We start from the raw sequence: 26,910 nt of genomic DNA, 5'->3' as shown, positions 1-26,910 counted from the left end.
CGAAGGCAGTCGCCCAACCAACTGAGCCACCCAGGTGCCCTAGCTTTTAATTTAAAGTGACATGCAACTCTTCCCTTCACTTGAGCAGTTAAAGGCCATCTTAGGGTTATTAATTGACCTAATTTCAATATTGTTAAATATCAGGTAATAGGGAGGACCAAGGAAAGGGAGAGAGATGTGGGAATGACTGACTTGTCGGTGGGGCAGTCAGAACACAGACAACAATTATCAATTACATTTACCATCTTATATGTGCATAGTTTGTTGTGTCCCCCTTAAATGACAATAGTTACATCAAAGATCACTGAACACAGGTCACCATAACAGATATAACAATAAATAAGTTTGAAATATTCTTTCAATATGAACTATCAAAATGTGACAGACACACAAAGTGAGCAAATGGAAAAATGATGCTGATAGACATGCTTGGTGCAAGGTCTCCACAAAACTTCAATTTGTAAAAAGTGCCATATCTGCAAAGGGAAATAAAGCAAAGCACAGTAAAATGAGGTATGCCTGTATTTGAAACCAAGATATGAGCCTTAAGTATGCTCATTGCTGCTGTGTGGTTTCTTCTGAACTACCTCAGCTAGCAGAACAAGGATATATGTGTGTATACTAACCCACATATATACACATATTTATAAACTTTATGTGTAACCCTCTATATTGCTACTAGGCTAAATATGAGTTCATGCTGATGTTTTCACCTGAATTCTTTACTGCATGGGTCATTCTTGTCTCCTCCCCTTGCCTATCTGTATCTCCCACTCCAACAGTGAGAAACTGCTTCCACAACTTCACTTAATTGCTCAATTCCAGAGCACATGTACAGCAGAATGAGAAGTCTTAATCTGTACTCCCATGGGAAACAATTTCATCATCCACAGTAGAGTGCTTATGTTGTAGTTCCTTTACCTTTATCTTATAAACTCCACTCATCTCCAAAGTTGTTTAGTTCATCACCTCCTACCACCACACCCTTCAGTGAGGTTGTTTTATACATTTGTAATACTTACATTCTTTTTTGGGCACAGCTGCACTCCATCTTAGGATTCTCACAACCTCCCAAATAATTTGTTTTAATTTACATACATTAAGTTCCAGTGTATGTGTTATAAAGTTCTATGGATTTTGATAAATGCATAGTGTTAAGTATCCACCATTACTATATCAAACCAAAGCATTTCACTGCCCTAAAACTCACTTGTGCTTTACCTATTCAACCAGTGAGGGAGCCCACAGTCAGGATCTGTAGCTTGCAGGTAAGTAATACAGAGTTCAGAGAGGCACTGGAGGCACACTGTCCTCTCAACAGGGGAGAGAACAAGACACAGATGTCCAGATGTCCTGCAATCCCCACCAGAGCAGGACCAAGCCAGAAGGGCATCATTGTCATCCTACCAGGAGACAGAAGGAAACAGAGGGAGGCAGCTGCTCCCAGCATGGCCTCAGCACTAGCCATTACCTTGAGACTTCAATTCTCATGGGCAATGAGGAAGTCCCCTTGCAGAAATCAAATAGAAATTACCTTGATTGTAGGCTTTTGAGCTCATAAACTATCAGGCTTCTCATTCATTCTGAAAACAACTGAGAAATGTTACTTCTTAGGGGAACCCTACTTTATAGTAAAGTTAAAAATGATAAGTAATTACAAGTATCAGCAGATTTCTTGGTGATTATATTAGAAGGGCTAGAAAGAAAAATAATTACCATGTTGGTGAGTGTGTGTGTGTATTCCTGTAAAAAGAATGCATGTATGGTCATCTTCCTGCAATATCCCCCCTTAATTAGGTTACAAATAAAAGCCTCCTTTAAATGTTCCAGAGGAACACATATTTTAAAAAATGTTATGGCAGATTTTCTGTTTCATTCATTTATCGATGGACACTTGGGCTGCTTCCATAATTTGGCTATTGTAAACATATGTTTGGCTATTCATATAATATATATATATTTATTGTATTCATATATATGTATATGAAATCTTGCCATAAATATATATAATGTATATAATAAATATATATAATATATAAACATATATATTTGGCTATTGTATTTATATATAAATATATGAAATCTTGCCATTTGCAACAACATGGATAGAGTTAGAAAGTATAATGTTAAGTGAAATAAGCCAGTCAGAGAAAGACGAATACCATATGATTTCACTCATATGTGGAATTTAAGAAACAAAACAAATGAGCAAAGGAAAAAAAAAGCTAACTAATATAACACTGTATGTTAATTATACTGGAATTAAAATTAAAAACAAAAGATAAATAAATAAATAAATAAATAAATAAATGTCCTATTTCTTCTCAGTCTTGTCAACACTTGTTATTGCTCATCATTTTTTTTTAATTTTAGCCATTCTAGTGGGTATAAAGTAGTATCACATGGCTTTGATTTGCATTTTCCTTAAGAGTAATGTTAATTAAGGTTTATTTCATGTGCTTCTTGGCTATTTGTATATCTTTTTGGGAAAAATGTCTTTTGCCCACTTTAATTCATTATATGTCCTCTTTATTATTAAGTTGTAAGATTTATTTTTATATTCTGGATAATAGGTCTATATCTGAAACAGTCAATCCTCATTATTCATGGATTTTGTATTTTTAAATTTGCCTGCTTGATAAAATTATCTGTAACCCCAAAATCAATTCTCACAGTGCTTTTGCAACTATTCACAGACAAGTACAGAGAAGTAAAAACTTGAATCACCTGATGCACACATTACCAACTGAGGCCAAACAAGACAGTGCTCTGCCATCTTGTTTCATCTTTCATACTGTAAACAAGTGTCCTGTTCGTGTCTTTTTAGCACATGGCTTTTAAATATTATGCTTCTTTTTGGTGATTTCTCTGTTTCTTTTTTTTTTTAAATAGGCTTCACACCAAACGTGGGGCTTGAACTCATGACCTCGAGATCAAAAGTCACATGCTCTACCATCTGAGCCATCCAGGTGCCCCTGTTTTATCTGTTTCAAATAGCCCCCAGTCATAGTGCTGACATGCTGTTCAGTGTCCCTAATGACATGATTTCCAGTAGTAAAGAGATTACTGAGAGTACATGAGGTGATCTAGCAATACAGGTGTGGAAAATATCACGGTTAGATACTTCTAATCAACCACCAATAACCAGCAAGGATCTGAACGATTGTGTATATGATACTTTTGAACATTTTTATCAAACTAACTAGTGTAGTGACATTGGCTGGTTGCTCCTAATGTCATTGGACAAAGTGGGGAAAGTAACAGATGAGTTCAGGGTTTTAAAATTTCAAGCTCAAACACATGTTTTCCCTGAAAGAAACACTTATCTTCTGTAGCTGAAGGGCTGAGATTGCTGAAAATAAAACCCCAAATCTATCCCATCAGAGGCTGGCTTATGACACAGATTGAGTTTCTAGCTTTACAGTGTCTATTGTTAAAGTGACAACATTGATTGGGAAGGGACAGGATCCTGAAAGTTGGAATGCAGATGTGCGGGAAGACCCAGATGAAGCTGGGTACACTGATCCCCCAAATTCTTTTTAAAATTCATTTTATTTTTTAAAGATTTTATTTATTTATTTTTAGAGAGGGTGAGAGTGAGCATGGGGAGGGGCAGAGGGAGAGGGAGAGAGAGAGAGAGAGAGAGAATCTTTAGCAGACTACATCCTGAGCATGGAAACCAGTGTGGGGCTTGATCTTACCACCCTGAGCCAAAATCAAGAGCCGGACACTAAACTGACTGAGCCACCCAGGCACTCTTGATTCCCTAAATTCTGATGAATCTTCTTTGCCAATAGAAGCAGCCTCTCCACCCCTAGTAAAAGCATCCTCCCCATCCTCATCTGAGGAAAGTAACCCTGAAATGGCCAACACTGAGGCAGTTGCCTTGCAAGGCAATGCTGGTTCTCTTCCGGACCCACCCCTACCAGCACTCTTTTCTTCTAAACCTATACTAGACTCAAGTTCTAGCAGCCCTCAAAAGATAAAGTACAAACTGTGGCCCATGAAATTCACTGTACTCCTAAAGAACTGCTGGAATTTTCTAACTTATACAGACAGAAGTCGATGGAATATGTGTGGGAGTGGATGTGTGGATAATGGTAGAAAAAACAAAGCTGGGTCAGGCTTGTTGGATATGAGTCCACTAAATGAAGATTCTACATTTAATATTGCAGCTCAAGGAGTTAGAAAGCGCTTTCACAGTTTGGTTGCCTAGCTGAAACATGAACCAAAATGTGGTCCATAGTGAGTGAGGTAAAATGCCAGACCTGCCTTGGTTTACTGTAGAGGAGGGAATTTAAAGCCTTAGGGAGATTAGAATTTAGATTGTATTTGTCACTGAAGATCTATTCATCCACACTGGAAGAGTCTAGAAGAGACACATTTCACCAGGATCATGAAAATAAATTCATGAGGGGAGCCCTAAGTTACTTGAAGAGCTCTGTGATTGCTCTTCACTGTAGGCCAGAGCTGATGATGGGAGCTGTGCCCACTATATTGGGAAACATACATGAAATGAGAGTAACACTGTTGTGGGGTCGCAGAGGCTAAGTGGCAGCACTCTTGACCAAGGCAAGGCAGATGTGGTTACCATAATGGCCAGCAGTGTCAAAACAGCGACAGAAAGGTCTGACCCATGCAAACCTATGGATTTGGTTAGCAGAATGCGTTCCTAGATGTGACATATGTAGGAAACCTACTAAATTCTTACATGATTTATACATGCAGAACTGGCCTAGGTCACAAAAACAAAAGCTGAACCTGAATCATAAAAAGAGATAGGCATGGCCCCTCTATCAATTCCCAGATTTGAGGGGGTTTACAAATCCAGAGCTCTTGAAATAAGGTGAGGCCAGGTTCCCTTGAGGAAGGACTCTGGTATGCTTTCAGAAATATATATTGTTAATCTTTCTCCCAGCCTCCCCAGAAGGGACTATGTTCTTTTATCAGGATAACTGTGAAATGAAGAAAAGGAAATAAGACCATTCTGGGACTACAGGACACTGACTCTGAACTGAAACTAATTTCAGGAAATCCCAAATGTCACATGGCCCACCAGTCAGAGTAGGGATTTACTGAAGTCAGATGATCAATGGAATCTTAATTCAGGTATATGACATTATGTTCTCAGTGGGTCTCTGAGTCCATCCTGTGGTTATTTTTTTCAGTTCTGGAATGCATAATTGGAATAAATATGCTCAGTAGCTGGCAGAATCCACATTTGTACCCTGAACTATGGAGTAAAGATTATTATGGTGGGAAAGGCCAAGTGGAAGTCACTAGAACTGCCTCTACTTAGGAAAATAGTAAACCCCAAGCAGTGTCACTTTCCTGGAGAGATTTCAGAGATTAGTGCCACCATCAAGTATTTGAACAATGGAGGAGTGGTGATTCCTACCACATCCCGATTTGACTTGCCTATTTTATCTGTGCAGAAGAGAGATGGACCTTGAAGAATGACAATGGATTATTTGACGCTCAGTCAGGTGGTGACTCCAATGGTAGCTGCTATCCAGATGTAGTTTTATTGCTTGAGTGAATTAACATATCCCCTGGTACCCGGTATGCAACTGGAACACACTTTATTCTCCATCCTTGTTAATAGCAACCACTAGAAGCAGTTTGCTTTCAGCAGGCAAGGCCAGCGATACATCATCACTCTCCTACCTTGGGAGAATATCAACCCTTCAGCCCTTTGCCATAATTTAGTTTGCAAGATCTTGATTGTCTTTCCCTTCCACAAGATATCACACTGGCCTGTTACACTGATGACATTATGCTGATTGGACATCGCCAGCTAGAAGTCTATATTACTGATAACATTATGCTGATTGGGCCTAGTGAGCAAGAAGTAATAACTACTCTAGACTTCTGGTAAGACATTTAAGTGTCAGAGGGTAGAAAATAAATCTGACAAAAATTCAGCGTTTCATAACTCAGTGAAATTTCTATGGGCCCAGATATGTGGAACATGTTGAGATCTCCCTTCTAAGGTAAAGGATAAGTTATGGCATCTGCCCCTCTTTCAACCAGAAAAGAGGCACAATACCTAGTGGGTCACTTTGGATTTTGGAAGCAACATATTCTTCATCTGAGTATGTTACTTTGTCCCATTTATAGGACAAAGCTGCTTGAAAAAAAATATTCATTTTGGGGGTGGGGGGCAGAACAATACAAGGCTCTGAAAAAGGTCCAGGTGGCCATGCAAGCTGCTCTTCTGCTTGTGCCATATGACCCCACTGATCCACTGGTGCTTGAAGTGTCAGCAGCAGAGAGGGATGTTATTTGGAGCCTTTGACAGGTCCTCAATGGGTAACTCATAGAGAGGGCCTTAGGATTCTGGAGCAAAGCCCTGCCACTCTCTGCAAATGATTACACCCCTTTTGTGAAACAGTTCATGGCCTGCTATCAGGTCTTACTAGAGACTAAATACTTAGCCATAGGCCACCTAACTCCCATGCAACCTGAGCAGTCCATCATGAACTGGGTGTAATCTGATCCACCAAGTCATAAAGTTGGGTGTGCACAGCAGCACTCCATCATCAAATGGAAATGATATATACATGATTAGGACTAAGCAAGCCATGAAGGCACAAGTAAGTTACATGAAGAATGACCCAAACGTCCATGATCGCTTTCCTTATTACTTTGCCTTTTCTTTCTCAGTCTGCATCTATAGTCTCCTGGGTGTTCCTTATGATCAGTTGATAGAGAAAAAATTCTCAGGCCTGTTTTATAGATGTTGACTGCATGATATACAGGCTCCATCTCAAAGTGGACAGCTGCATTACTACAGCCTCTTTCTGGGATATCCCTGAAGGATAGTGATGAAGGGAAATACTTCAAGTCAGCAGAACTTCAGGCAGCACACCTGGTTGTTCACTTTGTTCTGGAAAAAAAAATACCAGGCATGTGATCATATAATGATTCCCAGGCTGTGGCCAATGGTTTGGCAGATGGCAGGGACTTGGAAGGAACATAACTGGAAAATTGGTAACAAGGAAATCTGGGCAAGAGGTATGTGGATAGACCTTTCTAAATGGGCATAAACTGTGAAGATATCTGTGCCCCATATGAATGCTCACCATAGATGACCTCAGCAGAAGATTTTAATAATCAAGTGGATAGGATGACTTTTTCTTTGGATACCAACCAGTATTGTTCCCCAGCCACCCCTGTCATTGTCCAGTGGGCTCATGGTGGATATAACCAAGGTGGCAGAGTTAGAGGTTATGCATGGGCTCAACAACATGGATTTCCACTCACCAAGTTTGACCTAGCTAAAGCCATGGTTGAGCACCTAATCTGCCAGCAACAGACCCAAATGCTGAACCCCCGATAAGGCACCATTCTCTGGGGTAATCAGCCACCTACCTGGTGGCAAGTTGATTATATTGGACCATTTCCATCATGGAAGGGACAATGTTTTTTTTTTTTTTTTTCTTACTGGAATAGACACTTATTCTGGATATGGATTTGCCTTCCCTGCATGCAGTGCTTTTGCCAAAACTACCATCTGTGTACTTTCAGAATGCTTTATCCACCTTCGTGGTAATTCACACAGCATTGCTTCTGATCAAGGAACACAAATGAAGTATGTCAACAAGACCATGTTATGGAATTCATGGTTTCACCACATTCCCTAAGCTGCTAGCTTGGTAGAATGATAGAATGGCCTTTTTAAGACTCACTTACAGCATCAGCCAGTTGGCAATACTGGGCTAGTACAAAGTTCTCCAGGAAGCTGGATATGCTCTGAATCAGCATCCAATATATGGTGCTGTTTCTCCCATTGCCAGGAATCATGGGTCCAGGAATCAAAGGATGAAAATTGGCATGACACCACTTACAATTACCCCCTAGAGACTCACTAGCAAAATATTTGCTTTCTATTCCTAGAACCTTATGCTGTGCTGGTCTAGAGGTCTTAGTTCCAAAGGGAGGAATACTTCTACCAGAAGAAACACCAATTCCATTGAAATGGAATTTAAGACTGCCACCCAGCTGGTAAATAACAGACAAAGAAGAGAATACTGATCTGGCTGGGGTAGTTGGTCTTTACTACCAAGAAGAAATGAGGCTGCTATTTTATAATGGCAGTAAGGATGAGTATGTTTGGAATATAGGAGATCATTTAGTGTGTCTCCTAGTATCACCATGCCCTGTGATTAAAACTAATTCTTTCAGGAATGAATGTTTGGGTTACTCCACCAGGTAAAGAATCACAACCAGCTGAGGTTCTCATTAAAGGCAAAGGGGATATTAAATGGGTAGTGGTAAAATATAGCTATAAATACCAGTTATAATCACATACCCATTTATAGCAATAAAGATGGTAATTATCATGAGTGATTTTTTATGTTGTTGATATAATAATAACGTGTGTGTGTGTGTGTGCATGTATAAAATAAGAATCTTTTTCTTCCCTCTCTTATTCTCTTACATATAGAACAAGTATTGAGTTTATACATTAGTATTTAAGTATATTTACTTCGTAGAATTTATGTTATAGGATATCAAGGAGATTAATAAATATCATCCAAGGACTGCATCTTCTTCTGGGAAAAGGTTATATGCAGGATAGATGTTTCATGTTACATGGAAGTATGATCTTGTGATTATTTTTATTGGAGATTAAGTATGATTTTTATTTTAATTTTTATTGTTATTTTAATCACCATACATTACATCATTAGTTTTGGATGTAGTGTTCCATGATTCATTGTTTGTGAATAACACCCAGTGCTCCATGCAGAATGTGCCCCCTTTAATACCCATCACAGGCTAACCCATCCCCCTACCCTCCTCCCCTCTAGAACCCTCAGTTTGTTTTTCAGGATCCATCATCTCTCATGGTTTGTCTCCCCCTCTGACTTACACACCTTCATTTTTCCCCTCCTGCTATCTTCTTCTTTTCCTTTTTTCTTAACATATGTTGCATTATTTGTTTCAGAAGTACAGATCTGTGATTCAACAGTCCTGCCCAATTCACAGCACTCACCATAGCACATACCCTCCCCAATGTCTATCACCCAGCCACCCCATCCCTGCCACCCCCAACCACTCCAGCAACACTCAGTTTGTTTCCTGAGATTAAGAATTCCTCATATCAGTGAGGTCATATGATAAATCTCTTTCTCTGATTGACTTATTTCACTCAGCATAACACCCTCCAGTTCCATCCACATCGTTGCAAATGGCAAGATCTCATTCCCTTTGATGGCTGCATAATATTCCATGGTGTATATATACCACCTATTCTTTATCCATTCATCTGTCAATGCACATCTTGGCTCTTTCCACAGTTTAGCTATTGTGGACATTCCTGCTATAAACATCGGGATGCACATACCCCTTCAGATCCCTACATTTGTATCTTTGTGGTAAATACCCAGTAGTGCAATTGCTGGATCGTATGGTAGCTCATTTTCAACTGTTTGAGGAACCTCCATACTGTTTTCCAGAGGGGTTGCACCAGCTTGCATTCCCACCAACAGTGTAGGAGGGTTCCCCTTTATCCGCATCCCCACCAACATCTCTCATTTGCTGACTTGTTAATTTTAGCCATTCTGACTGGTGTGAGGTGGTAGCTCATCGAGGTTTTGATTTGGATTTCCCTGATGCTGAGCGATGTTGAGCACTTTTTCATGTGTCTGTTGGCCATTTGGATGTCTTCTTTGGAAAAATGTCTGTTCATGACTTCTGCCCATTTCTTGATTGGATTATTTGTTTTGGGGGGTTGAGTTTCATAAGTTCTTTATAGATCTTGGATACTAGCCCTTTATCTGATATGTCATTTGCAAATATTTTCTCCCATTCTGTCGGTTGTCTTTTGGTTTTGTGGACTGTTTCTTTTGCTGTGCAAAAGCTTTTTATCTTGATGAAATCCCAATAGCTCATTTTTGTCCTGGCTTCCCTTGCCTTTGGCGATGTTTCTAGGAAGAAGTTGCTGCGGCTGAGGTCGAAGAGGTTGCTACCTGTGTTCTCCTGTAGGATTTTGATGGACTCCTGTCTCACGTTTAGGTCTTTCAACCATTTGGAGTATATTTTTGTGTGTGGTGTAAGGAAATGGTCCAGTTTCATTCTTCTGCATGTGGCTGTCCAATTTTCCCAACATCATTTGTTGAAGAGACTGTCTTTTTTCCATTGGACATTCTTTCCTGCTTTGTCAAAGATAAGTTGACCATAGAGTTGAGGGTCCATTTCTGGGCCCTCGATTCAGTTCCATTGATCTATGTGTCGGTTTTTGTGCCAGTACCATACTGTCTTGAGGATGACAGCTTTGTAATAGAGCTGGAAGTCTGGAATTGTGATGCCACCAGCTTTGTTTTTCTTTTTCAATATTCCTCTGGCTATTCGGGGTCTCTTCTGGTTCCATACAAATTTTAGGATTATTTGTTCCATTTCTTTGAGAAAAGTGGATGGTATTTTGATGGGGATTGCAATGAATGTGTACATTGCTCTAGGTAGCATTGACATCTTGACAATGTTGGTTCTCCCAATCCATGAGAATGGAACATTTTTCCGTTTCTTTGTGTCTTCTTCAATTGCTTTCATGAGTATTTTATAGTTTTCTGAGTACATATCCTTTGCCTCTTTGGTTAAATTTATTCCTAGGTATCTTATGGTTTTCGGCGCAATTGTAAATGGGATTGACTCCTTGATTTGTCTCTCTTCTGTCTTGTTGTTGGTGTGTAGGAATGCCACTGATTTCTGTGCATTGATTTTATATCCTGCTACTTGACTGAATTCCTGTATGAGTTCTAGCAGTTTTGGGGTGGAGTCTTTTGGGTTTTCCACATACAGTATCATATCATCTGCAAAGAGTGAGAGTTTGACTTCCTCCTTGCCGATTTGGATGCCTTTGATTTCGTTTTGTTTTCTGATTGCTATGGCTAGGACTTCTAATACTATGTTGAATAGCAGTGGTGAGAGTGGACATCCCTGCCGCGTTCCGGACCTTAGGGGAAAAGCTCTCAGCCTTTCCCCATTGAGAATGATATTCGCTGTCGGTTTTTCATAGATGGCTTTTATGATATTGAGGTATGTACCCTCTATCCCTATACTCTGAAGAGTTTTGATCAAGAAACGATGCTGTGCTTTGCCAAATGCTTTTTCTGCATCTATTGAGAGGATCATATGATTCTCGTTCTTTCTTTTGTTAATGTATTGTATCATGTTGATTGATTTGCACATCTTGAACCATCCTTGCAGCCCAGGGATAAATCCCACTTGGTTGTGGTGAATAATCCTTTTAATGTACTGTTGGATCCTATTGGCTAGTATTTTGGTGAGAATTTTGGCATCAATCTTCATCAAGGATATTGGTCTGTAATTCTGCTTTTTGATGGGGTCTTTGTCTGGTTTTGGGATCAAGGTAATGCTGGCATCATAAAACGAGATTGGAAGTTTTTTTCCATTTCTAATTTTTGGAACAGTTTCAGGAGAATAGGTATTAATTCTTCTTTAAATGTCTGATAGAACATTTAAAGGATGGGAAGCCCTGGGAAGCCATCTGGCCACGGGGTTTTGTTTCTTGGGAGATTTTTGAGGACTGCTTCAATTTCCTTAGTGGTTATAGGTCTGTTCAGGTTTTCTATTTCTTCCTGGTTCAGTTTTGGTAGTTGATACATCTCTAGGAATGCACCCATTTCTTCCAGGTTATCTAATTTGATGGCATAGAGTTGCTCATAATGTGTTCTTATAATTGTTTGTATTTCTTTGGTGTTGGTTGTGATCTCTCCTCTTTCATTCATGATTTTGTTGATTTGGGTCATTTCTCTTTTCTTTTTGATAAGTCTGGCCAGGGGTTTATCAATCTTGTTAATTCTTTCAAAGAACCAGCTCCTAGTTTCGTTGATTTGTTCTACTGTTCTTTTGGTTTCTAGTTCATTGATTTCTGCTCTGATCTTTATTATTTCTTTTCTCCTGCTGGGTTTAGGCTTTATTTGCTGTTCTTTCTCCAGCTCCTTTAGGTGTAGGGTTAGGCTGTGTATTTGAGACCTTTCTTGTTACTTGAGAAAGGCTTGTATTGCTAGATACTTTCCTCTCAGGACTGCCTATGCTGTATCCCAAAGATTTTGAACCACTGTGTTTTCATTTTCATTGGTTTCCATGAATTTTTTTAATTCTTCTTTAATTTCCTGGTTGACCCATTCATTCTTTAGTAGGATGCTCTTAGCCTCCATGTATTTGAGTTCTTTCCGAGTTTCCTCTTGTGATTGAGTTCACAAGTTTCAAAGCATTGTGGTCTGAAAATACGCAGGGAATGATTCCAATCTTTTGGTACCGGTTGAGACATGATTTGTGACCTAGGATGTGATCTATTCTGGAGAATGTTCCATGGGCACTAGAGAAGAATGTGTATTCCGTTGCTTTGGGATGGAATGTTCTGAATATGTCTGTGAAGTCAATTTGGTCCAGCGTGTCATTTAAAGTCTTTATTTCCTTGTTGATCTTTTGCTTAGATGATCTGTCCATTTCAGTCAGGGGGCTGTTAAATTCCCCCACTATTATTGTATTGTTGTCAAAGTGTTTCTTCGCTTTTGTTATTAATTGCCTTATATAATTGGCTGCTCCCATGTTAGGGGTATACATATTTCCAATTTTTAGATCTTCTTGTTGGATAGACCCTTTAAGTAGGATATAATGTCCTTCCTAATCTCTTATTACAGTCTTTGTTTTAAAATCTAAATTTTCTGATATAAGGATTGCCACCCAAGCTTTCTTTTGGTGTCCATTAGCATGGTAAATTGTTTTCCACCCCATCACTTTCAATCTGGGAGTGTCTTTGGGTCTAAAATGAATCTCTTGCAGACAGCATATGGATGGGTCTCTTTTTTTAATCCAATCTGATAGCCTGTGTCTTTTGATTGGGGCATTGAGCCCATTTACATTCAGGGTAACTATTGAAAGGTATGAATTTAGTGCCATTGTATTGCCTGTAAGGTGACTGTTATTGTATATTGTCTGTGTTCCTTTCTGACCTATGCTGCTTTTAGGCTCTCTCTTTGCTTAGAGGACCCCTTTCAATATTTCTTGTAGGGCTGGTTTTGTGTTTGCAAATTCCTTTAGTTTTTGTTTGTCCTGGAAGCTTTTGATCTGTCCTTCAATTTTCAATGACAGCCTAGCTGGATATAGTATTCTTGGCTGCATATTTTTCTCGTTTAGTGCTCTGAAGATATCTTGCCAGTCCTTTCTGGCCTGCCAGGTCTCTGTGGATAGGTCTGTTGCCAATCAAATATTTCTACCATTTTAGGTTACATATCTCTTCTCCTGAGCTGCTTTCAGGATTTTCTCTTTGTCTCTGAGACTCATAAGTTTTACTATTAGATGTCGGGGTGTTGACCTATTATTATTGATTTAGAGAGGGGTTCTCTGTGCCTCCTGGATTTTGATGCCTGTTTCCTTCCTCATATTAGGGAAGTTCTCTGCTATTATTTGCTCCAATATGCCTTCTGCCCCTCTCTCTCTTCTTCTGGGATCCCAATTATTCTAATGTTGTTTCATCTTATCGTATCACTTATCTCTCGAATTCTGCCCTCGTGATCCTGTAGTTGTTTATCTCTCTTTTTCTCAGCCTCTTTATTTTCCATCATTTGGTCTTCTATATCACTGATTCTCTCTTCTGCCTCATTTATCCTAGCAGTTAGTGCTCCCATTTTTTATTGCACCTCCCGAATAGCCTTTTTGATTTCGACTTGGTTAGATTTTAGTTCTTTTACTTCTCCAGAAAGGTTTTCTCTAATAACTTCCATGTTTTTCTCAAGCCCAGCTAGTATCTTTAAATTCATGATTCTGAACTCTAGGTCTGACGTCGTACTAATGTCCATATTGAGTAGGTCCCTGGCTGACGGTACTACCTCTTGTTCTTTTTGCTGAGGCGATTTTTTTCGTCTTGTCATTTTGTCCAGAGGAGAAGAGTTGAATGAGAGAACAAAATGCTAACAGGTTAACAACGTCCCCAGCAAATATACTGTATACATATCAGCAAAGACCTGAAACCTGGGGAAAAGAAAGGGAAAGAAAGAACAAAGAAAGAGAAAAAAAAAGAAAAAAAAAGATAAAAACAAAAACAGAACAATACAAAAAAAGCCGAATATGATCAAAGTGATCAGGCTAATGCATAGATCAGTGCCACACACTAGATTTTGGGCGTATTTTGGTCTGTTAGAAAAAATGCCTCCTAAAATTTTAAAGGAAGAAAGACATATATGTGCAAAATAAGGGTTGATACAATAAAGGGATGGAAGATGACTGTAAAGATGGAAATTATAAAAGATTTTATAAATGGAATTGATAAGATAAGTTGTTTGAAAAAAGAAAGAAGATTTAAAAAAAGAAAAAGAAAAAAGCAGAGAATGTGATCAGGCAGGAGACTAGAATAAAGCCATACACTAGTGATTTAGGGTATATTTTGATCTGTTAGAAGAAACTGTATCACAAAATTTTCAAGACAGAACAACTTATATATATATGCCAAAAATAAGGGTAACTACTATGAAGGGATAAAATATGACTCTAAAAATGAAAAATAAAAATGTTTTTTTAAAAAGGGATTGATAAAATGTTGGTTGAAAAAGGGAAAAAGAAAAATTAAAAAAAACAGTTAAAAAAATTAATTTTGATGAACTAATGAATCATGGTAAAAAAAAAAAAGCCATGAATTCTATGTGCAGTATTCCCCTAGCACTGGAGTTCTGTTCTCCTTGATCGGTAACCTTGGTCTTGGCTTGCTGGCTGTTTGTGATCTTCTGGGGGAGGGGCCTGTTGCCGTGGTTCCCAAATGGCTTTGCCGGAGGCAGAATTGCCCCACCCTTGTTGGTCTGGGCTAAGCAAGCTGCTCAGGTTTGCTCTCAAGAGCTTTTATTCCCTGCAAGCTCTGGTACAGCTTTGGAGGAACAGGGCAAAAATGGTGGCCTCCCAATCTCCACCCGGAGGAGCTGAGAACTCGGGGCCCCGCTCTTCAGTGCGGATTCACTTCTCCTCATGTCCTACCTTCCAATAAATGGTCGCTTCTCTGTTCAGAGAGTTGTTGCTACTCTCCTCTTTGACTCCTGTTGAGTTTGTAGGTGTTCAGAATGGTCTGATCCCTATTCAGCTGAATTCCTGACACCAGACAAAATCTAGATCTCCTACTACTCAGCCATCTTGCTCCGCCCCTGAGATTAAGTATGGTTTAAGGAGATGCATATGGGAGTTAAGTAGACTAGTGCTGAATCTATGATGGTTAATTTTATGTATCAGCATGGAGTTTGCTATTGCATGAGATTAATATTTAAATCCGAATTTTTATATACCCTTTGTAATGTGGGTAGGTCTCATCTAGTTATTTGAAGACCTGAATAGGACAGAAAGACCAGCCTCCTGAAGCAAGAGGGAATTCTCCAGCAGCATGTCTTCAGACTCCATCTGGGCCATTGGCTTTCCTGGGTCTGGAGCCTTATGGGCCAAACCGAAGATTTAAAACATACCAGCCTCCATAAGCATGCGAGCCAGTTCCTTCTGATAAATCTCCTTCTATATGTATATACACATCCTCTTGGTTCTATTTCTCTGGAGAATGCTGACAAATACAGAATGACAAATAATATTAATTTATTTGTGGACGTTAAACTAACCTTGCCTTCCTGGAATAAATACCATGTGGTCATTGTGTAAAACCCTTTTTTATGTGCTGCAAGATTCAGTTTGCTAGTATTTTGTTAAGAATTTTTTTCAATATTCAGGGCAGAGTAAGATGGCGGAGGAATAGGAGACCTGGATTTCATCTGGTCTCAGGAATTCAGCTGGATAGGGATCAAACCATTCTGAACACCTACGAACTCAACAGGAGATTGAAGAAAAGAATAGCAACAACTCTGTGAACAGAAAAGCGACCACTTTCTGCAATGTCTTTTCTGATTTATTTAGAGTATATTTTCTGGGGACATTGATACCCTGTCAGCATTTTGTTCTCTCATTCATCTATTCTCCTCTGGACAAAATGACAAGATGGAAAAAAAATCACCTCAAAAAAAAGAAGAGGTAGTACCATTTGCCAGGGACCTATTCAATATGGATATTAGTATGATGTCAGACCTAGAGTTCAGAATCATGATTTTAAAGAAATTAGCTGGGCTTGAAAAAAGCATGGAAGTTATTAGAGAAACGATTTCTGGAGAAATAAAAGAACTAAAATCTAAACAAGTCAAAATCAAAAAGGCTATACAGGAGATGCAATAAAAAATGGGGGCACTAACTGCTAGGATAAATGAGGCAGAAGAGAGAATCAGCAATATAGAAGACCAAAAGATGGAAAATAAAGAAGCTGAGAAAAGGAGAGATAAACAACCAATGGATCACGAGGGCAGAATTCGAGAGACAAGCGGTACCATAAGACGAAACAAGAGTAGAATAATTGGGATCACAGAAGAAGAAGAAAGAGAGAAAGAGGCGTAAGGTATATTGGAGCAAATTATAACAGAGAACTTCCCTAATGTGGGGAAGGAAACAGGCATCAAAATCCAGGAGGCACAGAGAACCCCTCTCAAAAAAAAAAAAAAATAGGTCAACACCCCGACATCTAATAGTAAAACTTATGAGTCTCAGAGACAAAGAGAAAATCCTGAAAGCAGCTCAGGAGAAGACATCTGTAACCTAAAATGGTAGAAACATTAGATTGGTAACAGACCTATCCACAGAGATCTGGCAGGCCAGAAAGGACTGGCATGATATCTTCAGAGCACTAAACGAGAAAAATATGCAGCCAAGAATACTATATCCAGCTAGGCTGTCACTGAAAATAGAAGGAGAGATCAAAAGCTTCCAGGACAAACAAAAACTAAAGGAATTTGCAAACACAAAACCAGCCCTACAAGAAATATTGAAAGGGGTCCTCTAAGCAAAGAAAGAGTATAAGCGCAGCACAGACCAAAAAGGAACACAAACAATATACAGTAACAGTCACCTTACAGGCAATACAATGGCACAAAATTCCTATCTTTCAATAGTTACCCTGAAAGAAAATGGGCTAAATGCCCCAATCAAAAGACACAGGCTATCAGATTGGATTAAAAAACAAGACCCATCAATATGCTGTCTGCAAGAGACTCATTTTAGACCCAAAGACACCCCAACATTGAAAGTGAGGGGGTGGAAAAGGATTTACCACGCTAGTGGACACCAAAAGAAAGCTGGGGTGGCAATCCTTATATCAGACAAATTAGAATTGAAACCAAAGGCTGTAATAAGAAATAATGAAGGACACTATATCCTACTTAAAGGGTCTATCAAACAAGAAGATCTATCAATATCTATGTCCCTATCATGGGAGCAGCCAATTATATAGGGCAATTCATAACAAAAGCAAAGAAACACATTGACAACAATACAATAATAGTGGGGGACTTGAACACCCCCCTAACTGAAATGGACAGATCATCTAAGCAAAAGATCAACAAGGAAATAAAGACTTTAAATGAAACACTGGACCAAATGGACTTCAGAGACATTCTGAACATTTCATCCCAAAGCAACAGAATACACATTCTTCTCTAATGCCCATGGAACATTCTCCAGAATAGATCGCATCAGAGGTCACAAATCAGGTCTCAGCCGGTACCAAATGATTGGAATCATTCCCTGCATATTTTCAGACCACAATGCTTTGAAACTAGAACTCAATCACAAGAGGAAACTCGGAAAGAACTCAAATACATGGAGGCTAAGAGCATCCTACTAAAGAATGAATGGGTCAACCAGGAAATTAAAGAAGAATTAAAAAAATTCATGGAAACCAATGAAAATGAAAACACAACGGTTCAAAATCTTGGGGATACAGCATAGGCAGTCCTGAGAGGAAAGTATCTAGCAATACAAGCCTTTCTCAAGTAACAAGAAAGGTCTCAAATACACAGCCTAACCCTACACCTAAAGGAGCTGGAGAAAGAACAGCAAATAAAGCTTAAACCCAGCAGGAGAAGAGAAATAATAAAGATCAGAGCAGAAATCAATGAACTAGAAACCAAAAGAACAGTAGAACAGATCAACAAAACTAGGAGCTTGTTCTTTGAAAGAATTAACAAGATTGATAAACCCCTGGCCAGACTTATCAAAAAGAAAAGAGAAATGACCCAAATCAACAAAATCATGAATGAAAGAGGAGAGATCACAACCAACACCAAAGAAATACAAACAATTATAAGAACACATTATGAGAAACTCTATGCCATCAAATTAGATAACCTGGAAGAAATGGGTGCATTCCTAGAGATGTATCAACTACCAAAACTGAACCAGGAAGAAATAGAAAACCTGAACAGACCTATAACCACTAAGGAAATTGAAGCAGTCCTCAAAAATCTCCCAACAAACAAAAGCCCATGGCCAGATGGCTTCCCAGGGGAATTCTACCAAACATTTAAAGAAGAATTAATACCTATGTTCCTGAAATTTTTCCAAAAAATAGAAATGGAAGGAAAACTTGCAAACTCGTTTTATGCGGCCACCAATACCTTGATCCCCAAACCAGAGAAACACCCCATCAGAAAGGAAATTATAGACCAATATCCTTGATGAACATGGATGCAAACATTTTCACCAAAATACTAGCCAATAGGGTCCAACAGTACATTAAAAGAATTATTTTCCATGACCAAGTGGGATTTATCCCTGGGCTGCAAGGTTGTTGAACATCCGCAAATCAATCAATGTGATACAATACATTAACAAAAGAAAGGACAAGAAACATATGATCCTCTCAATAGATGCAGAAAAGGCATTTGACAAAGTACAGCATCGTTTCTTGATCAAAACTCTTCAGAGTATAGGGATAGAGGGTACATACCTCAATATCATAAAAGCCATCTATGAAAAACCTACAGCAAATATCATTCTCAATGGGGAAAAACTGAGAGCTTTCCCCCTAAGGTCAGGAATGTGGCAGGGATGCCCACTCTTACCGCTGCTATTCAACATAGTATTAGAATTCCTAGCCCCAGCAATCAGACAAAAAAAGAAATGAAAGGCATCCAAATCGACAAAGAAGAAGTCAAACTCTCACTCTTTGCAGATGATATGATACTTTATGTGGAAATCCCAAAAGACTCCACCCCAAAACTGCTAGAACTCATACAGGAATTCAGTCAAGTAGCAGGATATAAAATCAATGCACAGAAATCAGTGGCATTCCTATACACAAACAACAAGACAGAAGAGAGACAAATTAAGGAGTCAATCCCATTTACAATTACACTGAAAACCATTAGATACCTAGGAATATATCTACCCAAAGAGGCAAAGGATCTGTACTCAGAAAACTATAAAATAGTCATGAAAGAAATTGAGGAAGACACAAAGGAATGGAAAAACCTTCCATGCTCATGGATTGGAAGAACAAATATTGTGAAGATGTCAATGCTACCTAGAGCAATGTACACATTCATTGCAATCCCCATCAAAATACCATCCCTTTTTTTCAAAGAAATGGAACAAATCATCCTAAAATTTGTATGGAACCAGAAAAGACCCCGAATAGCCAGAGGAATGTTGAAAAGAAAAGCAAAGCTGGTGGCATCACAATTCCGGACCTCCAGCTCTATTACAAAGCTGTCATCCTCAAGACAGTATGGTACTGGCACAAAAACAGACACATAGATCAATGGAACAGAATCAAGAGCCCAGAAATGGGCCCTCAACTCTATGGTCAACTCACCTTTGACAAAGCAGGAAAGAATGTCCAATGGAAAAAAGACAGTCTCTTCAACAAATGGTGTTGGGAAAATTGGACAGCCACATGCAGAAGAATGAAACTGGGCCATTTCCTTACACCACACACAAAAAATAGACTCCAAATGGTTGAAAGACCTAAACGTGAGACAGGAGTCCATCAAAATCCTACAGGAGAACACAGGTAGTAACCTCTTCGACCTCAGCCGCAGCAACTTCTTCCTAGAAACATCACCAAAGGCAAGGGAAGCCAGGACAAAAATGAACTATTGGGATTTCATCAAGATAAAAAGCTTTTGCACAGCAAAAGAAACCTTCCACAAAACCAAAAGACAACCGACAGAATGGGAGAAAATATTTGCAAATGACATATCAGATAAAGGGCTAGTATCCAACATCTCTAAAGAACTTATCAAACTCAACACCCAAAGAACAAATGATCCAATCAAGAAATGGGCAGAAGACATGAACAGACATTTTTCCAAAGAAGACATCCAAATGGCCAACAGACACATGAAAAAGTGGTCAACATCGCTCGGCATCAGGGAAATCCAAATCAAACCCTCCATGAGATACCACCTCACACCAGTCAGAATGGCTAAAATTAACAAGTCAGGAAACGACAGATGTTGGCGGGGATGTGGAGAAAGGGGAACCCTCCTACACTGTTGGTGGGAATGCAAGCTGGTGCAACCAGTCTGGAAAACAGTATTGAGTTTCCTCAAAAAGTTGAAAATAGAGCTACCATATAATCCATCAATTGCACTACTGGGTATTTATCACAAAGATACAAATGTAGGGATCCGAAGGGGTACGTGCACCCCAATGTTTATAGCAGCAATGTCCACAATAGCCAAACTGTGGAAAGAGCCATGATGTCCATCAACAGGTGAATGGATAAAGAAGATGTGGTATATACACACAATGGAGTATTCTGCAGCCATGAAAAGCAATGAGATCTTGCCATTTGCAAGGACGTGGATGGAACTGGAAGCTTATTATGCTGAGTGAAATAAGTCAATCAGAGAAAGAGATTTACCATATGACCTCACTGATATGAGGAATTCTCAATCTCAGGAAACAAACTGAGGGTTGCTGGAGTGGTGGGGGGGTGGGAGGGATAGGGCAGCTGGGTAATAGACATTGGGGAGGGTATGTGGTATGGTGAGCGCTGTGAAGTGTGCAAGACTCTTCAATCATAGATCTGTACCTCTGAAACAAATATTGCTATATATGTTAAGAAAAAAAAAGAAGAAAAAGATAGCAGGAGGGGAAGAATGAAGGGGAGTAAATCGGAGTGGGAGATGAACCATGAGAGATGATGGACTCTGAAAAACAAACTGAGGGTTCTAGAGGGGAGGTGGGTGGGGGGATGGGTTAGCCTGGTGATGGGTATTAAAGAGGGCACGTTCTGCGTGGAGCATTGGGTGTTATGCACAAACAATGAATCATGGAACACTACATCCAAAACTAATGATGTAATATATGGTGATTAACATAACAATAAAAAATTAAAGAAAAAAAAGAATACAAAAAAAAAAAAAAAAACCCTTCCACAGAATAGGTACACCACCCACACTGGGAGAGTTTTCTCTCCCTACATCCATCACCTGGTTTTCTTGCTAACATATTTCTAATCCATGGTTTTCTAAGGATTTATGCCCCAGAAATCCTACTTATGAGAGACATCACTTTCACATGAATCACTGCTTCTCCTTCTCTGAGATTATCAGGAGAGCCTTCCATTGCAAAGAACTGCTTTTGAGATATGTCTTTCTGAGGGCTGGCATATTTTGAAACATCTAATCAGTAAGACACCTGTCCCCACTCAAAAGGGGACTTTTCAGGAAAGATGGACAGAGTGAGAATATGTCCTCTCCCAATGAAGGAGCAAATTAATGCAAGTAGAACTCACAGCCAGGCATTTGGTGGCTTATTAGTTCACCATTGTTGAAATTTTCTTCACTCAAAAACTGACACCCCACCAAAAAAAAAAAAAAATTAGTCTTGATGCTTCAAAGCTTTTGGACAGTAATACACTCTAGTTTAACTAAATATGATCACCAAAGAGACATTCTTCCTCCCTGAGACACACTTTTTTGATAGGGAGGTGTGTATCAGAGTAATTCCCAAAATAATAATAATAGACTTCAGGATTCTAAGAAAATGGGAAACCACTCATTCATGTATCTCTGCAAACTCATCTGCACTGGTTTCTAGCCTCAGTTCTCTGCTAACTGTAATTTAAATGCAATTTATGATTCCAGTCAAGATCCTGATTGCATTTAGTTTGCTGGTGACAGATTCAATTCACTTCAGCCAGGAAAAATGATGCATTGGCTGTCAGGCTTCAGGTCTTTGGGACATCAAGTTTTCCCAGAGCTATCTCTCTGCATTTTGGAGTCACCTGCCTTTTGCTCCTGACATTTCCTAATGAGCAATATTAAGCAGCAGCTTACCTGCTCGGACGTCAGGGGCAGTATATTCTGATCTATCATCCACAGAGAGCCAAGCAGGATGACTATAAGCAACAAAACAGATTCTTTATGAGGAAAACTGAAGAAACAAGGAGAGTTTTTTAGTTTAAGGTAAAGCAGGGTTTTGACACATTGGTGTTACTGCATGCTACATTGCTAAGCACAGTGAAATAACTTATGTAAGAGTATAATAATAGGAGGCAGGTGTGTGCCTTCTAATAGACTCTTGTTAGGTACATGCAGACAGCCCTATTGTCAACTATTGTTAAGATTTGTTTCTCATGAGAGACCCCTCATCCAATTCTCACATAATTGGTCAACCCCAGACATTACTAATTTGAAAACCAACCTTCTGAGTTTTAACTAACAAATTTTGACACTACATATAGACCTAAAACAACAAAGTGAAGGCTATTTTTCCTTTAAATAAGGCAAAGCTGCCATATCACTCAGGTGAACTATGAATGAGCACTGATGGGGAACACCTGGGAGAAAACATTGTCCCTCCTACGGTGCACCATCCCTTCTCTCCATGCACACTGGGCCAGCAATCCACCATGGACTCCCTGTCAGAGATAAACCCTGGGCTCTTCCATTGGCGGCCTGCCTGTCATTTGAAAACATGTCCAGTGCCCATCACAGGTGTGGGGAGGAATGTCTGAGGCTGAGAGACCACCACAAAGAGTCAGACAAGGGACCTGGTAAAGACACACACAGTCTGTTTCTCCAACACAACTCAAACCACTGAGTGCCCCAAAAGTTCCAGTCTGGGTGCTGGACACTTGGTGATGTATTCTCCTCTCTCAGAAATAAGAAAACCAAGGCTCTAAGAGACTGGGAGATGGGAAGTGAAAGAAGTAACTTTGAAAGAAGGTCTTCTGGCATCAATGCCTGTCTATCCTCCCAGAAGATGCCATGTGCCACATTCCACATGCCATGCTGCAACCCTGGGGCCTAACACAGCCAGCCTAACTCCAGAGCCTGAAATTTTAGCCACTTCCTCCCACAAGATGTGGGAGCCCAGCTTCTCCAAATAGGAGGTAAACTGAATCAGTTAGGATTGGGTTCAACTACAAGGGATAGAAACCCCAATATATCAGAGGCTTAAACAAGACGTAAGTTTATTCCACTTGTACAGTAACACCCCAACTGCACACAGGGAATATGGCGTTCCATGTTGTCAGTGACCCAGGCTTTCCTATCCTGTTTCTTTGTCATGTATGGCCTCAATCCCATGGTCTATATTGGTCCTTCCATTTTCCAGGCAGCAGGATGAGTGCAGGAAGGAACATAGTAGAAGAACACAAAGGAGCACACCTTCTATGCCTTGGGGGAGGTTCTGGGTGCTTCCATATCATGTCTGTGCTCTCATGTCATATAGCTAACCAAAAGAGAGGCTGGGGAATGTAGACTTCATCCTGGTGGCCATGTGTTAGCTACAAGTTTAATACCATGGAAAAAGTGGTGGATGGATATTGAGGGGGTGATCAGTAGCTCTGCCATGACCATCTCCAAGAAGGATGGGTTCTTACTTGCAACAGGTCACAAAATACCATCTTTGGGGTCTTGGAAATAACCCACCCTCTCCACACTCCCCATGAACTATGAACATGTCTTTACTTATATTACCATCTGTTACATTATTACCTAGTGTGTGTAATGAATGACTATCAGCCCTCTGGATATTAGATGAAATTAAGGGGTTGGGATGTCTGTGGGCTGTTGGTCAAATTGTTGGGGTCTGCTGTTTTTCAGTGTTGGTGGTCAGTTTGGTCAGAGAGCTTATAGCAGATGGAAGTCGAGGTATGGAATTCATATCTGTTTCCTGGAGATATAGAAAAAGAAAGGATGTGAGTAGAATATTCCCAGCCAGTCACAAAGATGGGGACCATGGTATCCCTTTCTTAGCCCACCCCCTTTCCCAGAGCAGCAGACAAAGGGGAGCCCTGTAGACTCCTAGATGAGGAGAGGATAGTTAGAGGAGATGTTTACAGACCACAGTCCTCTCACTCCTCAGTATTCTCTTCAAGGATCTGTTTAGATAAGAAGCCCTGAGTGCCATGGGCCAGGCCCACCCACTTTGGATCCTGCTCCTGCAGATAACTGCTGTCCTAGGAGATGTTAGTAGGCTTTCTGTAGAGAAAAATTGGTTCTATATCATCTTCTTGAGCATTCACATGCCCATGGGATAAGATTATCTGTTTTTTAAGAATACCTCAGAGCACATTTAAGAACACAGCACCCCTCAGAGCAGGGTGGCCACCTCTCTGCTGACCTGCAGAGCATGGATGCCCTAATTTATAAACATTGCAAAACTCACTGCTGTGGGATTTATTTAAAGTAGAAACTGGCTCATAGAGAATCTGGGATTCTGCCTATTTCAGGGAACCTAGTTACCCAAGCACCCAGAAAATGTCGTTATGTGAGTTGGTGGTTGATTTCTGCAGATTCAGTAAAACCACAGGTAATGGATTTCTAAGGATTTTGTACATTCAGAAGCAAAAGAAGAAATCTCATGGGGAAAGCCAGAAAGCTTGTTCAACCTGTCCATTGCCAGACTTTGTTGCTATAAGGCCTAGTGGGTCTTTTTCTCCCCCTAAATAAATAGAATAATAAATGTTATTTAATAAATAAGTGTTTATTATTAATAATAATAAATAAGTTTTATTTTGACATCGCTTTTACTTCACTTCCTTCCTCTGTGGCAAGTAACTCAAAAGGGCTCACTGATCATCAAATGGCATGAAAAAGCATGAACTTTAGAAATATGACACTGCACAAGGGCCAGCACACCTTCCTGGAGGTGATTTGAGACCCTTGCTGTAGGAACTGGACAGCATGTTTTCAGCATTTTGCTTCCAATGGAATAGGATTGGGAGCAGAAACTCTGCTAATGGACACCACCAGGTTTCCAGTCCTGAAACCAAAGTTGACTAAAGAAGGAACATGGTGGGGAGTGGGGTGGAGGGAGGAGTCCTGGATCCTGGGCTCTGAGCATTTGATCATATTTTGCCCTAGTAGCATCTTCACAAAAGTTTTCAAATAGCAATGGATTTACACAGAGGAACAGGTTAGCTAAATACAGAGTTTGACTTTTCCTTGAACCTGCTGAGTCTCAGAAAGAAATGATTCTGCTGGTCCAGCATTAAGGCTGGGGCGTGGAGCCAACAGACCTACTGTTCTTTGTCTCTTTCCACCTTGAGCACACACCTGTGTGTGCTTCCTTCTGTTCCCATGTCAAAGAAGGTCTGGCCAAGGATGGACAAGCTAGAGACTCTGCCCTCCGGATGCTGAAGAGTCCTGCTAATGTGAGGGTACTCCTAACAGGCTCCCGGCCTGCCCAGCACAGCCCTAGCACTGCCCTGCCTGGGAAGAATGTCAGTTCTGAAAAGATTCCTGTGCAGCTATGCCTGGTAGAAGCCACACACCACCTGCATTCTGGAACACAGGCTCTGAGCCAAAATGAGCATACATTTCCTGAGGACCAAAAGGCTTAATGAAGATTTACTTTGTTCCAGTGGTTTGTGGAGGCAATGAAAATGCAAAACACTCTCTTGGTTAAATGACTACTAATTTTAATTGACAATAAGACTGCACAATCCATTCTGAAAATCTGGTAAGTACCACCAACAGATTTTGGTTAATGACGACCCAGTTTAGTTTCTTCCTCTCATATTATTCTTAAGATATAGCACCCTCTCTGTGGCTCTCTGTACCAGCTAAAGGTAGCAGAGCATTGGGATGGCCCTGTTGAAAGGCCAGACCAGCAGCTGGCCACAAAAGGCAATGTACTGCATCCTTCACAGTTCAAGGGTCAGATAAATCCCATAGGAACAATAGGACTTCTATTTGAGTGATGTGAGTGGGAAGGAATGGCCTGGTAGAACTTAGATGGGTCTATATCAAGCTTCAGTCAGGGCAGGCTCAATGAAGAGCCACCATGGGGAGACTCCCTGGGGGTGACACAGCATCAACTTGAGAGATAAAATTCACTGCAGTGAGAACTTCAAAATCTTGACTAAAAACAATGGTGCAAGGCACATTAGACCACCAGGACATCTGAAAAGGAACATTTTGTCCTCAGTTTCTCATCCTCTGTGACAAAATAGCCTATAAGAGTGATGGCCATGGAGCCCCAAGGCATTCTGCAGGCACAGTCATGTTCCCCTTCCCAAGGGTCTGCTTGCCTTGTTATTAATGAAAATATTAAGAGAAATTTGCCAGCTTCTGCGATTGCTCAAGAGGATCATCCAATTTGTGAAAATTACCTTTATTAAGAAGGCAGACAGCTCTTTTAAAAGGTAGTCCAGGATGCCATCTCCTGGGATATATGAATCTGCTCTCTCCAGTCCATAGGCCTGAGTCACTAGGCCTGCTGTCCGCAAGCCTGACCACTATCCTCCAGGGGTCCTGACATGGTGACCTGGCTCAGAGCACTGCTCACTTCTTTAGTGCCTATTGCCTATCCCACTCTCCTGTCTATAGCAGATTCACATCACAAAGAGCTCCCAAGCCCAGTGACCATTTCTCTCCCTGTCCCTCATCCTGGACTACTCCTGACACTAGGCTGCTTCAGGCCCCACAGTGTCCAGCATCCTACAGAAATGAACTTCTTGGCCCCTCAGCAGGTGCTGGAGCTGGTCTACCTGATAGAACAGTGCTTTGTGACCTTCTACAGTTTCGATCAGCCAGATGAGAACAATGATGACATGGGCTTTTTGATGTA

Source organism: Zalophus californianus, chromosome 8 (genome assembly GCF_009762305.2).
Source record: "Zalophus californianus isolate mZalCal1 chromosome 8, mZalCal1.pri.v2, whole genome shotgun sequence".
Taxonomy (NCBI): domain Eukaryota; kingdom Metazoa; phylum Chordata; class Mammalia; order Carnivora; family Otariidae; genus Zalophus; species Zalophus californianus.
The sequence above is the reverse complement of the archived record's forward strand: the minus strand, read 5'-3'. Positions refer to the sequence as shown.